The sequence below is a fragment of the Protopterus annectens genome, chromosome 7.part0, assembly GCF_019279795.1.
Source record: "Protopterus annectens isolate FY-2018-M chromosome 7.part0, PAN1.0, whole genome shotgun sequence".
NCBI lineage: Eukaryota > Metazoa > Chordata > Ceratodontiformes > Protopteridae > Protopterus > Protopterus annectens.
The window spans coordinates 1,767,998,039-1,768,012,273 of NC_056739.1; positions in this window are offsets into that span (position 1 = coordinate 1,767,998,039).

Sequence of the window (14,235 nt, forward strand, 5' to 3'; positions counted from 1 at the left end):
CTATATGGAATATATTAGTTGTGACATTTTATTATTTAATATTTAATATTTAATAATTTATAAATGTTAAGGGTTGGAGAAGTTGTGATTTCATGATTTATATAAAAAGAATTATCTAAATTATTAGTTTTTAAATTTTTATATAATATAATGTATTATTACTGTCTTTTTAGTAATCAATTGCTGTTGTTTAAGCATTCCTTGAATTGTATTTAGAAATTCTATTTCCCATTTTTTAGCTACTGAGCATGCTCCAATTTGAACTTGATTTTGGCGCAATTTTCTGTGAAGGTTATAAAAGGAAGTGATGTAATAGATGTTTTTTGTCTGAGGAAGTTTAAAATATTTAAACGAAAGCGCTCACATTGAATTCTATTCTTGTTTTTTAAGTGTTTCTATTTGGCGTTTTAAGTTTGTCGCAAGTTTGTTCGAAGTACGTTTTAGCTGTACAAGTTTTGTTTTTTATTAAACAATATTTATCGTCTAGCTGGTGGCTTTTTGTCTATATTTGTTTGTAATACGTGAGTCTGGTCCGCTTTCATAGCTCCGATGTTCTGTTTGTAAAAATGTAAACCGTGTCTTTTGGTTTACATTTCCGTGGGCTTACGCTATGCCTGCACCACTTCATGAATCGCTATGTACCTTCATTTGCATGGTGCAGCACTGTGCATGGGGTGATTAGCATACCTAAGCCAATGGCTGCACAGTTCTGGCGTACGCTGGGAGTGCACATGGAACTGGATCGTACCTGAATCGCTCAGCGGCCATATTTGGCGTTATACCGCCTATGCTACGCCTGCGCCTGGCGCAAGCTTCATGAATCCTGGGGATTATTTAAGAAAAGTAAGTGATTTTTTTTTAAATAATGTTATTGTATAATTGCAATAACCCATGGGTGTGGATAATGCTAGGTTTACCCGCATCTGGCTTTGTTTGGTGTTATTGCATTAGTATTATTCTACATTAGTAAGAAGGAATTCTCAGTAAAAGACATTCTCAAAGTAACATCACTAATGACTGCTGTTGTGCAAGAAAACTTTGGAGTGATGTTACTTACCCATGGATGCCATAAAACGTATTTTATTAGTATATCTCTATTTTTTCAGTCGCTTAGACTACAACAAGCTTATATCTGGGAACATTTAGGTGTGATATAAGTTTATATAGATTATGGTCTTGTACTATAATTCAAAATCAGACGGACAAATTTCCATAACCAAAACAGAGGATTGTAGAAACATTTAAGAGGTAAATTCAAGGGATGTATAAGGGTAGGGGAAGATGGAACTGCCTTCCTGAAGTAGTTGCTGGATCAACAGCTGTCAAAGAATTCACAAATGTGTGAGACTGACATACGGTTATTTCCATTCTTGTGGGAAGAAAAAGGGAAAAGTTGCTGGATGACAACCTACACAGAAATTAGGAAAACATACTCAGTAGATGATACAGTCAGCTCTCATCTGCTGCTGAAATGTATGTTTCTTTATAACCTGTCATATTCCTGAGAATACTTTGAAAAAAACTGTTGAAAGTTCATTTTAGCTCAACTACAGCAAACTAATATTCAGCTATAGGCCTTAGATAAAATCTAGGCCCTACACCAATCAAATGAGGTGCAATTAGGATGTGAATTTTAGTTAGCATGATTTTGGTTGATAGAAGTGAAAATAATACTTATTTTTGGTACAGATGGTGGTGTTACATTCATATTGATACAGTATTGCAAACTGCTTAAATATGAGTAATATACAAAATGTACACCATCCATTTTGAACATTTGATATCTTGCTAAAGACCTTTGATATTATGCCAATGTCACTGCTGTCAAAGTTGTAACTATGCATTTCCAAGATGGGTGGCATAGATACCTAGGCCAACAATGTGCATGTCCAATGATTTGCACATTAGCCTATGCCTTCCTTTTCTAGCACAGATTAACTAATTTGAAAGTGTACAATACAAAAACATAAAAAATTGAGAAAATGAAGCAATACAAAGTGAAGGGGTGAACATCAACTATAATTGTCATTGTCACTGAGGCTGTACTTCCATGGATTTTTAATTGAGGGTATTAATACAGGTACAGATATGTATCCTGCTTAAAGCTTTACTGGTATTTGGTGCTTGCCCAGTTTCCATTCTGGGGACCAGCAGTGCAGATTTTTAATATCTGTGTATATATCTGTGGATGCAGGAACTCCTCAAGCAGAAACCAACAGCAAACACCAAGGAAAAATACTTTAATTTAAATACTTTAAAGTATTTTTCCTTGGTGTTTGCTGCTGGTTTCTGCTTGAGGAGTTCCTGCATTTAGAAGTCTGTTGTTTTTACTGAAGTTCGTTTTATATATCTGTGGATGACATATTAACAAAAGTCGAATTAAAAACAAAAGACGGTTGGGGAGATTAGCCTGTGGTGAACATAAACACATCCATGTGAGTTTTAGGTGTTCTTTGTGTAGTCTTTTAAATGTAACCTCTGAGTCTATTGAGGTATTAGCAGAGGGTAGGGAGTTCCAAGTTTTACTTATATAATTAGGGAATAGGGAGTCCCCTGCTGTGTTTTTGCTCTTGGTGACCTTGATTAGCTTTTTATCACTAGACTGTAGTTGTCTAGGGTGAGTTTGTAGTTTTAGTAGGTTGGCCAGTGCTGGCATTTTATCTGAAAGTGGTAGTAGTTTGTGTGCAAAGGAAAGCTGATGAAAGGATATGAGATTAGGAAATTCAAGCCAGCCAAGCTGTTTTATGGAATGGCAGTGGTGGGATCAATAGGGGGCACCTGTAGCAAATTTGACAATTTGATTGTAGCAGGTGTTGAGCTTGGCAATTTCTGTTTTGGGTAGGTTGGTGGAAATGGTTGAGGCATAGAATAGAGCAGAGAGGAGTTGAGTATGAGCAATTGTTGTCCTGGCGGTTTGGGTTAGAAAGGGTTTATTTTTATATAGACTGCCCTGTTTTTTTGTGGATGATTTTAATGGTTTGATTTATATGCAGATCAAATTTGAGACTATTCTCAATTATCACTCCTAGCAGTTTAGTATGAGTGCCTGGGGAGATAAATTCACATCTCTGGACATAACATTAAATGGGCTGGGTATTGTGGTTGATTTGTTTGGACTAAATAGGAGAAGTTTGTTTTTTGGGGGTATTGAGTATTAGGTTTTTGTTTAGAAACCAGGTTTTGGTAGTTTAGAAGATTTTTTGGGTGATGGAGAGGAGTTCCTGAGGATCACTGGCTAAACAGACTAGCGTTGAGTCATCACCATATTATCCATTCATGTTTACCAGTTACAGAATAAAAAAGTGTAACAGTACAAAGTGCTTCACAGGGCTTTGAAAGCTAATGAAGCACGTATTGCTTTCAAACAGCAGCACACCTCTCAGCTCATTTGCTTAAGAATTCTGGACAAATCCAGAAATAATGGGGGACAAAGGATCAAAGTCAGGATGAAAACAAGGGACAGTTTTTAAATACTGCTCTTATGTTAATTAGAGGTTTTACTTCAATGTGCATTTTCTAAACAATAAGACCTAGGAAACTTTAATGTATGGTATTACTGACTGACTGTAATTATCACTGATTTACCACAAAAAAATACTTATACGGGACAGAGCTAAACTATGAGAAAGTCAGAGACTGTTGAGAGGCATGAACAGCAGGACAAAACAAATCTGATTTACTTTCTGCCACTGTTCTTTGCTGGCTGTCATTGTCCACTGTTAGTCCCTAGCATGAGGCCTGACCATAACACCGATAACGGGACGTTTAACAATTGCACTGCTATGATCTGGTCTCATGTTAGGAAGCTGTTAATAAGTTTATCTTTTTCCCACTATTAGTACATAATCTTAGCACCCCATGCATTGCATAATAACATAAGATAAGATAACATAACATAACATAACATAACATATCATAACATAACGTGGTATAATGTAACATATCATAACAAAACATAAGCTGGCAAAAGGAAACTATGGGTGTATATTATCTGTCTGAGTGTTGCAATTAATACAAAGCAGATCTGGCTGTCCCTCAGTAAATAAAATACTTTTTTAAATGTCTTATCTCTCCTGGCTTCCACCACATATTCTGGTAAAATATTCCACTTATCCATTACCTTTTAGCATGGGAATGCATTTTCTTATATCAAACTGTATCCACTTGATTTACCTGATATGTCCCCACCACATGTTATTCTAACATAATTCCCTTTTGTTTTTTTCTTGCATATCTATGTCATGTATAGCTTTATTATAAGAAAGTTCTGCTGAGAAACTTCAGAAATATATATTTTCAATGTATCATGATATTTGTGCTGCACCAGTTTGTCATAATCACTTCAATATCATAGCAGGCAAAGACAACAATTTCATTTTAAAAGTCTCATTAAGTCCTGAACAGCTCATTAAAAGAGTAAATCTAGTTGAAAAGAATGCCAGATATCTTAAAAACTGATATGAACTGTATGCTTTTGATGTCTGTCATTTGAGCAGGCAACATATGGGCTAACAAATAGATTTAGCTTGGGTGTTCTATGTATTTATTCTTTTAAGTAAATCAATATTTCTTTACTTAACAGAATTAAGTAAATGCCAGAGCTGCAGCAATCCTTTCTAAAGCACTACAACTTTCTGTTTGCTGCCTTCCCGTGATTCATTTGGTGGGCAGCGAATAGAAAGCCTAGGATGCATATATTAAAATGTGTTCTTGTTTGACACTCCTGAACATGCATATTCTGACTGCTAGTCTGCATTAGCATTAATTTATCAGTTAAGAAGGTGACTGAATCTAAACTGAAATTTGCAGCTACTTTACTACATGCCACTTCAGATTACTTGGAAACTAATGCATGTCTCACCTTTTTTTTTTTTTCATTACTAATATAAATATGATACAATTTTTAAAAATTTTATGGGCGATAAATCTTAGCAGTGTAACATTTTGAGCTCATGTGTTACAAGACTAATAGTTTGTTGGTGATTATCAGAAATATTTCATTTATTGTAGAACTGAGCTGATATAAGCATATCTTTGATCAACAGGGATTTTGTGGAATATGTATTTTTATTTTAAGTTATGTGCTAAAATGTTTTTGATGGTCTTTACTAACAATTTATGGTGGAGAGAGGATTTACATCAACTGATGATAGCTTGCTGTTTCCTTTAATGCTGCTTGGTTATTTTCTGACTGGAATCTGGTTGTGTCTTTTTTTTTTTTTTTGCTTAATAGGGCATTTTATACCAACACCTATACCCTGGTATTCATGAAGCTTGCGCCAGGCGCCAGAGTAGCGTCGGTGATCTAGCGCCAAATATGGCCACCGAGCGATTTGGGTACAAGCTGATTCCACGTGCACTACCAGCATATGCCAGAGCTGCGCAGCTCCCAATGCATGTATGCTAATTACCCCATGCGCAGCAGTGTAGCATGCAAATGAAGGTATATAGCGATTCATGAAGAGGTACATGCATAGCATAAGCATGAAGAAATGTAAACCAAAAAAAAGTTTACATTTTGTCAAACATAAAATCAGAGCCAGGAAAGCGGACCACACTTACGTATTATAATGTTGATATATGCCAATGGCTAAATATATAGCTATTGGCATAAAAAAACATGCACAACACATAAAAAATAACATTTAATGTCCTGGCCACACTAACGCAAAGTAAAACTGCAATGAATCTATGCGCAAACGGGATCACAAGGAAAATATATTTAGATGTCATAAAACTGCAAAGTAACACAATTCATGATATCCCCATAATAGTCAATGGTACGCATGCTACACCACAACCATGGCGCAAGGGTTGCTAAAGGTCTGTGACAGTGTTCTGTGTGGTAACTGGGAATTAGTAGTCAATGCCATGCAAATGAGTCAAGTAATACTGAATCGCAAATGCCCCGCTGGCATAAGGATGTACCACACGGCATAGTGGTACAACACTGAGGAGTAGCCTGGAGGTAAACATGACATCAAGAGAGGGGTGCGCCACCGTAGCTGTATGCACATTGGATCATTGCTAATCTGGGTTGCCTGTTGCTAAGCAAAGCCGCAGGATAGTGGTGTGGAAGTAGCCATAGCTTTGCTTAGCTGAGAGCACACAATGTAACCGAAAGTGCATGGGAACGTGGATGAAAACGCACTCGAAACCGGGTAAACAACTGTGTGCGGTATGCACCACAGCTGAAATAGGAAGGATACGGGAAAACAATAAGGAAATGCTGCAGCATGGTAATTGGAGTACAAATGAGTAATTAACACCTAGGAACTCACATTGGGCCATTGACAACAGCTAACAAGGCTGCTAGCAGCTACCTTCAGAACAGGAAAGGAGAGGTGCCGTACAGCAAAGAAAAGAGAGCTGTCACTGCAGAACAAAGCAAACTTGCAGTAGATCAGCTACATAACACATTTCCCAGCACAATCCTGGGTTGTGAAAGTACAAAACAAGAAAGCCAGCAGCTGGATGCATGCCTGACAATGGGAGGGGAATCGGTTTGAAAATGGAAGTAAAGGGTAATAGATGAATCATGGCAGCCAAGTGCAAGTCAACACCAAAGGCCCCACAATAGCAGTACCTGCTGTAAAGCCAATAATTAAGATACCCCACAGTTGGAATTGCACAAACACACCCAATTACACCAGCATCATCCATTGCACAATAGTATAAGGTGTGAACCCCCCCCCCCCACACACACACACACACTTGTGTATTCCCAGACACTCTGCATCATTGGTGTATACAGATGGGGAACTTTTAATATGTACATGTTAGGGGCCGCCATAGCTTTGATTCACCAGCATTTGTTGGAGACTGATGGTGGTGTGGAGGATGATGATGACAACCATCTCTGGCACCGGAGGAAGAGAAGAGTGTTCAGACCCAGGGTAACTTACCAGGGGCTACATGATCTGGAGATTGTAGAGCATTACATGGTGGACAGGGACATCATACAGCAACTTGTTGAGCTGTGCCGGCCACGCCTCACAGCCAGAAGTAACAGAGGGGAACCCATCCCAGTGAACACGAAGGTATGTGTAAGCTTGAGAATACTAGCCACAGGTACCTTCCAAAGGCCAACTGGGGATATCATGGGGATCTCACAGGCATTAGCATCCAGGGTACTCCACCAGTTCCTGGATGCCATATTACCACATGCCAATGAGCACATATACTTTCCCTGAATGCAGGAGGAGTTTGCCAGCAATATGCGTCTCTTCCACCGTGTGGCAGACACCACCCAGTGAGCAGGGTAGGCACTACATAAACCACAAGGGATACCCCTCCATCAACTGCCAGGTTGTGTGCAATGCCCAGTGCATTATCATGGATGTGTGTGTTGGCAGCCCTGGAAGCTATCATGACTAACACATCTGGCATGCCTCACAGCTGTATCAGTTATTTGCCAGGGGGGACATATGGCCACATGGTTGGGGATACTGGCTATGCACTGGAACCATGGATGATGACTTTCATCAGAAATGCACACACAGCCACGCAAGAACACCATAATGAGGCACACACAGAAACCAGAATCCTCATAGAGTGTGTGTTTGGGATGCTGAAATCACAGTTCCATTGCTTGGACATATCTGGTGAAGCCTTGCAGTACTCTCCAGGCATGTGTGCCCACATCTTCATAGTATGTGCCATGCTACACAATATGATCATGCGGAAACAGCTGCAGCAGGGACAGAATGGTGAAGGCCCTCATAGCCCACCACCATTGCCAAGGGATCCACAGGCACAGAGGGACTCTGACCACACACACCATGTGCTAGCCCCAGTAGGCAGACGGAGGTGTGCCCAGTATGCCCTTGCCTTAGCAAAGAGGGAATGTATAGCACACACACTGACAGTGTTGGCACTCATGGACTGACACCCTTCTCCACCTGCACACATAGCAAACATGGATGGCACACACACATGGCCACCTGTAAATTGTCATGTATAGGTGGTCTACTGTGTGCATCCTACATAGGTAGCCCTCAGCTATTGTACACACAACCACCATTGGCACAAGGTAAGTCAATTCCTGAACAGTAAATTAAGCTATCAGCATGTGTCCATACTGTATGTAGAGGTTCATAGATACATAGGTAGGTACATGCCCAACTGCCGAGGTCACTCATAAGCATAGGCAAAAAGTGTCTGCTGTCACCACCCCATCGATTAACTAACTGTCCCTCTGTGGAACAGAGCCAATTGTGGGATCCCTGGGGTGTATCCACTGCTCCCCACCCACTCTGCAAGGATTCCTTAGAGTGTTAGTGAGGGGGTTTGTATAATGTAATCAGGGACGTAGTTCCAAATAATGGGGAGTATCCCTGACAGGAATCTTCTCAGATGTTTACATGTTACATAGTATACCTTAAATACAGCTTGCATATATATATAGGTAGTTTTCCACAGAATAATAAACATGTGGAACACACAACCACTGAAATGTGTGTTAATCACCCTTGCACTACCAGTACCTGCTCTGAAAGGCAAAATATCACTGCCAGGATTAGAACATGCAACCATGTACACAATCTTCAGAATAACATACCACTAAGCTACCACAGATGTTCCAGTGGCAGTTGTGTATACTGACAGGATAAAACACAAAAGGTAGGAATGTGTGGAAATAGGACAAAGCGGCATGTACCTAATGAAAGGTGCATGTTATATTTATATATATATATATATATATATATATATATATATATATATATATATATATATATATATATATATATATATATATATATATATATACACATCATCATATATATATATAGAGAGAGAGAGGGAGAGAGAGAGATATATGTCGATATATGGGGATATACATATATATGTAGATATATAGATAGGTTAACAACATCTACATAACCATGGAGGTACATATAAATGGGATACCTGCCACATACCGACTGCTTTACATACCAACGCTTGTAATCCAGAGCCTTAAGGTCTGAAAGAACACAGCAATGAAACACCAGATGTGCGAGGTTTAAAATCACGATGTTAAGGGACAGTTAGTCAGTGCTTCTGGTCTTGCGGTTCAGGTAGGTTACTGTGTGTAAGTATGTTTCTTAGGGCTGTAGTGTGTGTAAGTGTGTGTTCTGAGTGTGGTGTGTGTTCTTGGGGGACTGTAATATGTGAGTGTGGGTTAGCTTTGTGCGTCTGTTTGCACGATCTAGGAGGTAGAATATTAAAGTAGGGGGTGTGGGGGGTGCAGACACCTACATGGGGGGGTAGGGGGGCTTGCCCACCTGCTCATACATAGTGTAGGATGGTTTGGATGTGGTGGGTAGCATTGTGTCTGTGTGTGCGTATGTGTGTTCCATGTTCGTGTTACTTTTGCGAGTTACTGTCGCTGTCAGTAATGTTGGGTATGAGAGTCTGGGCCCGGTACTGTGTGCATCAGAACTGTGTAGTTTTGGGATTCCATAAGTATCCTGTATACAGCGGTTGAAGTGTTCATATATGTGTATAAAATGGACCATAGCAATCACACATTCCGCCACAACCAACCTTTATGACAAAGAATATGGAGAGTATATGCCTATACGCTATTACAAATATGTGCTATGGACATGAGCCAATGATAGTGTTACCACCTGTCCCACTTTGCAAGAGACAGTCCATCTTTGGGTGGTCGTGTCCTGACCAAATATATTAAACGTGACAAATGTCCTGGGATTGTAGGACATAATTATGTCCCATATGTAATGTAATAGTTGCATACAACAATTCTTTCTGTATCTAAAATACCTACATGTTACAAGAGACAGGATAAGCAACTAAACTACTACAAGAATAAGCTTATATTTAGGCAGGAAAGGAAAGTTCAATCCCTTGTACTGACTGTGGCCTGTAAATTCTGATGTGTGTCCTGAAAATGTCCCACTATGGCCATATGAAAAGGTGGCAACCCTAGCCAAAGAGGGTCAGTCAACAACAGAACTGCAATGACTGCAAATACCTATGACAGAAATACACAGCTTTCATGTAGCAACACTTTATTACATTCTGATGTATTTCCAAAAGGATTCAAGGACTAACATCACCAGCATGCTATACAGGAACCACATAATAGTGCCTTAATGAATCAGCCTGCAATTACCATTGTATTAGTCCACTAAACGATTGGTGTTCAAATAGGAAAGGAACCCTCACATACATATCGATTATGTATAAAAGCAGTTCCTACACACCTGCATCTGCTATGCACACCCACCAACATCACCCCCACACCCAAACAAATTACAATACAAACTGTAATAACATCACAAATCATTCACTCACTGTACGACATCTGCAGAAGCCTTAACATACCTTGTCAGAGACACACTAACATGGCCATATGTGAAATAGTTGCTGTTATACAATGGAACAGCTGCTGATGTTACAGGGTTTGCTTGCACTAATCCCGTTTCAGACTGTTGTGTGCACCGGGATGTGTTACCAATTACTGAGTAAAAGCACAGCATGCTACACTTGAACACCAAATCAAGGATGTCTGGTGAGCCCACTGTAAACCACATAACAGTTCATGCATAGCCATACAGCCTTGAGCTGCCCAAACATCCTTGCCAGACTTAAACATCTGCAAAAGTATCAGGTACAAATAAACCCTGCATAAGTAGCAATGCTCTGAAATATAACAGCTGTACTCACATGTAGAACAAAATCATCTAGCCATTACACACAATCCACGAGAGTCATGAAGCTAATATATCTCTGTCTGCCTCCATATAGCTGTTGAAATACATCGCAAACAACATATCCAGGCCATCTTCCTCGAAAGTAAGGCAAACGGACAATGCCCAAAAGGAGTACTCAGTTATACACCACTGTTGCCATGGTATCGGCTAATGGAGTAGCTGCACAGCTGATATGCATCTAATTAACTACTTTGGAACACAAATTGGTGGTCAGGATACCACATGTTACTGATATTTAACTAGAAAAGGATGGCTTATCACACATTCAAACCATCTGTATATATCAGCAGAATGTTACAAAGAAGATTGAAACACAAACTGAAAAGGATTGAATCAACAGTTAACGACACCTCGGGTTACTAATAAGGTATGTAGAGCAGACAGTATGTCTGTGTATTTAGTACCTTTTCTGTAGTATTTAAAGTGCACAATATCCATATAGTGGAAACAGTTATCTTGTAGTGATGTATTGTTGAGCATAGTAATGCTTGTAGTATTTGTGTGTACTGCTGTAGGTCAGAAGGCAAACACTGCATACACCACAGGCGATGCTATATAAGGGCTTTGAACACAAATATTCCTCACCACCCGCTGTCAGTGGCAGGGCTGGTCCAACAAGTATGTGCTATAACAGTGGATAGTATATGTTGATATATTGTAACAGTAGCCATATGTATGGGTGTATTACTGAGAATAACATGTCGAAGGTTGGCCCACTGTGGAATTATGATTTGCATTGTGGGATATTGTGCCAATAACTGTGTAATGTACAGTATTGTAGGCAGATATGTATTACAAGTTACATAGCATTACTGTTATATTAGGCAAACATTAGTTATGTCTATTGGCATTTACAATACACAATAACAGGATACATATGGCTTTTAGTCACCCAACAGTTTATCAGCATGACAGTAAAGTAAAATGGAAGAGCTAGTTAACTATCCATGCACATAACACATGTAAATAGTGCAAAGGTAGATACTAGGCTGTCTTACCAAGGGTATTTATATGTGAAGCTAGAGTGTATTGGCTTTCGCCACCCCCATAGGTTAGTTCCCTGTGCCTCTGAACGGCAGAGCCATTAGTTCCATGTGCCTCTGTCCAGAAGAGCCACTGCAGTGATCCCCGAGGTACATGTCTGTCTCCCATCTGGACGTCAAGGTTTCCCTTGAAGAGTGCTAGTGAGGGGCCCTGCCTGATGTACATTGGAATCATGTTCCAAAGCATGGGGAGTGTTCAGGTCAGGAATCTATCCATCCAGCATGTCCTAGCCATCGTTGTGATTAGGTGTATATCCCTAGAGCATGTGGCTCTCAGGGGCCTCTGTTTAGGTGGAGCATATCCAGCAATACTGGGTTTGACATGGGCCTTGTATGTCAAGCAGAGATCACCTGTGAGTATGAGGTATGCAACCGAGTACAGCTGGAGTTTCTTATGTTGGGCTGCATAGGTCATCTGTTTGAGGTCAGTAATCCTCTTGGTGTGGTACTGTTGCAGTTGTCTTGTAAGGTATATCCCAAATGGGGTGTTGTATCCTTTAATGGGTCTGATAAATCATGAGTAGAGAGGCACAATGGCCTCCTTTGATCTGGATGCAAACCCATTAGAGATTGGGGGGCCATGTAGAAGGATATTCTAACCACCTTGTAATTATGGGTATCAAAAGAGAGATTGCTATCTACTGCGGTTCCCAGATCCCTTATTACCTTTTCTGTATGTAGGGGACTAGCACCTATGTGGTAGTCCATGGGTAATTAGTTATATCCAAAGGGGATGACTATGCACTTTTTGGCATTCAGCTTGGGGCCATGATATTGACACCAGGTATCTGTCTCAGTGCGACCCTTCCAGAGGGTGTCTGTAACAGCTGGGGAAATAATTATGTCCCCTAGTTTGCAGTCATCTGCAAACCTTTTCAGACAAAGCCCTCCTGTGCTTGCCTGTACATCAGAGAATTATATACTGAACATGAGGGGTCCTAGGACTGAGCCCTGGGGGACGCCACTTGTAACTTGTATACAGTTAGAACTAGGGTATGCAACTCCCACTGTTTGGGTTCTGTCCATGAGCCACTTTGCAAGCCATCACATGATGTAGAGGTTAATGTTCAGGCGGATGGGTATGTTGATAATACCAGAATGAAGAATGGTGTTGAAAGCCTTTGAGAGATCTAGGTAGGCTGTGTGGACCTCCTTACCCTCATCTAATACCTTGGTAACTGTCTCTAAGAAGTCTGCCAGGTTTAGGAGGCATGGTCTTCCCTTAACAAAGTCAAACTGGAAGGGTCAAAGGCTTGGAGGTACCCAATGTCTCTGTGACTGAGATCCATGTTGTGCTCCATAGCCTTGCAGACCAGGCTAGTCAGGCCTATAGGGCAATAGGTCCCATGGTGCATTGTGACACCACCTGTGTAGAGTGGGATAACTGTTGCTGTGTGCCATTCAGGGGGCACTAAGCCTGATAAAAGGCTATTATTGAGCATGGTGCATAGGTGGGGAGCTAGTACATTCTGAACTTCATGTAAAACGCAGCCTGGGATGTTGTCCAGTTCCATGGATGCTGTGATATTGGATTTAGAGTGTGCAGCTTTGAGAGGGAGTGGGGAAAGGTAGTACTGAAACTATCTGCCAGGATGTTGGTAATATCAGTTGGTTCTGTAATGTTCATGCCTTTGTGCTGTAACTCAGAGCAGATCTGGGTGTTGACATTGAGATATGTGACATAGCTATAGAATGCTTTGTGGTTGTTGTTGGAATTAGTGGTGGTTTTGTTTTCATAGCTAGCTTTGAAGGATCTTATAAGGAATCTCACCGTCTTACTGAGGCTGACCAGGGAGCTTCTCCATGCATGGGATTGTACTCTCATTTGTAACAGTGTCTTCCTCTTGTAGTACAGTTTGTTTATGGCAGGGGAACACCAGATTGGTTTCCTTAATTAGGAGTATAACATCTTGGTTCTGTTTGGAATAGCACAATCCATGCACTCATGTAAGTGCTTATAGAGTGCATTTGTGTAGGATTCAGCAGTTGTAACAGTATTGTCCATCTGCATGGGTGTCATGATGTTCACCACATCTGTCTAAGCATGAAGTTGGCTTTGTAGACATATCATACTGTGGTTCCCTTAATGGGGGGGGGGGATGGGATGTCGATATCAGCGGTGTTCAGCTCATGGTCGGATCGGACCAATGAGGAGATGACTTCAGGTGTGGAACACCGGTCACTCATGTTGGTAATGCCTAGGTCTAGGATATTGTTGCCCCTGGTGGGTGTGTGGATATGTTGATCCAGGACATTGGTGTTTATGAATTCCAGAAAGCATTGAGCTAATGAATCAGTACATGAGCAGTTTTCTCAGTTAATGGTGGGGTAGATTCAGTGAGACTATGTGATGAGTGTGGTGTGGTGCAAATGTTTACCTTCTCTACATGACTGTCAGGGTCAGGCTTGGTTGAAGAGAGCTTTACCTCCCGTTTGGCTAGATAAGTGCATCTCTCACAGGTTGTAGTGTT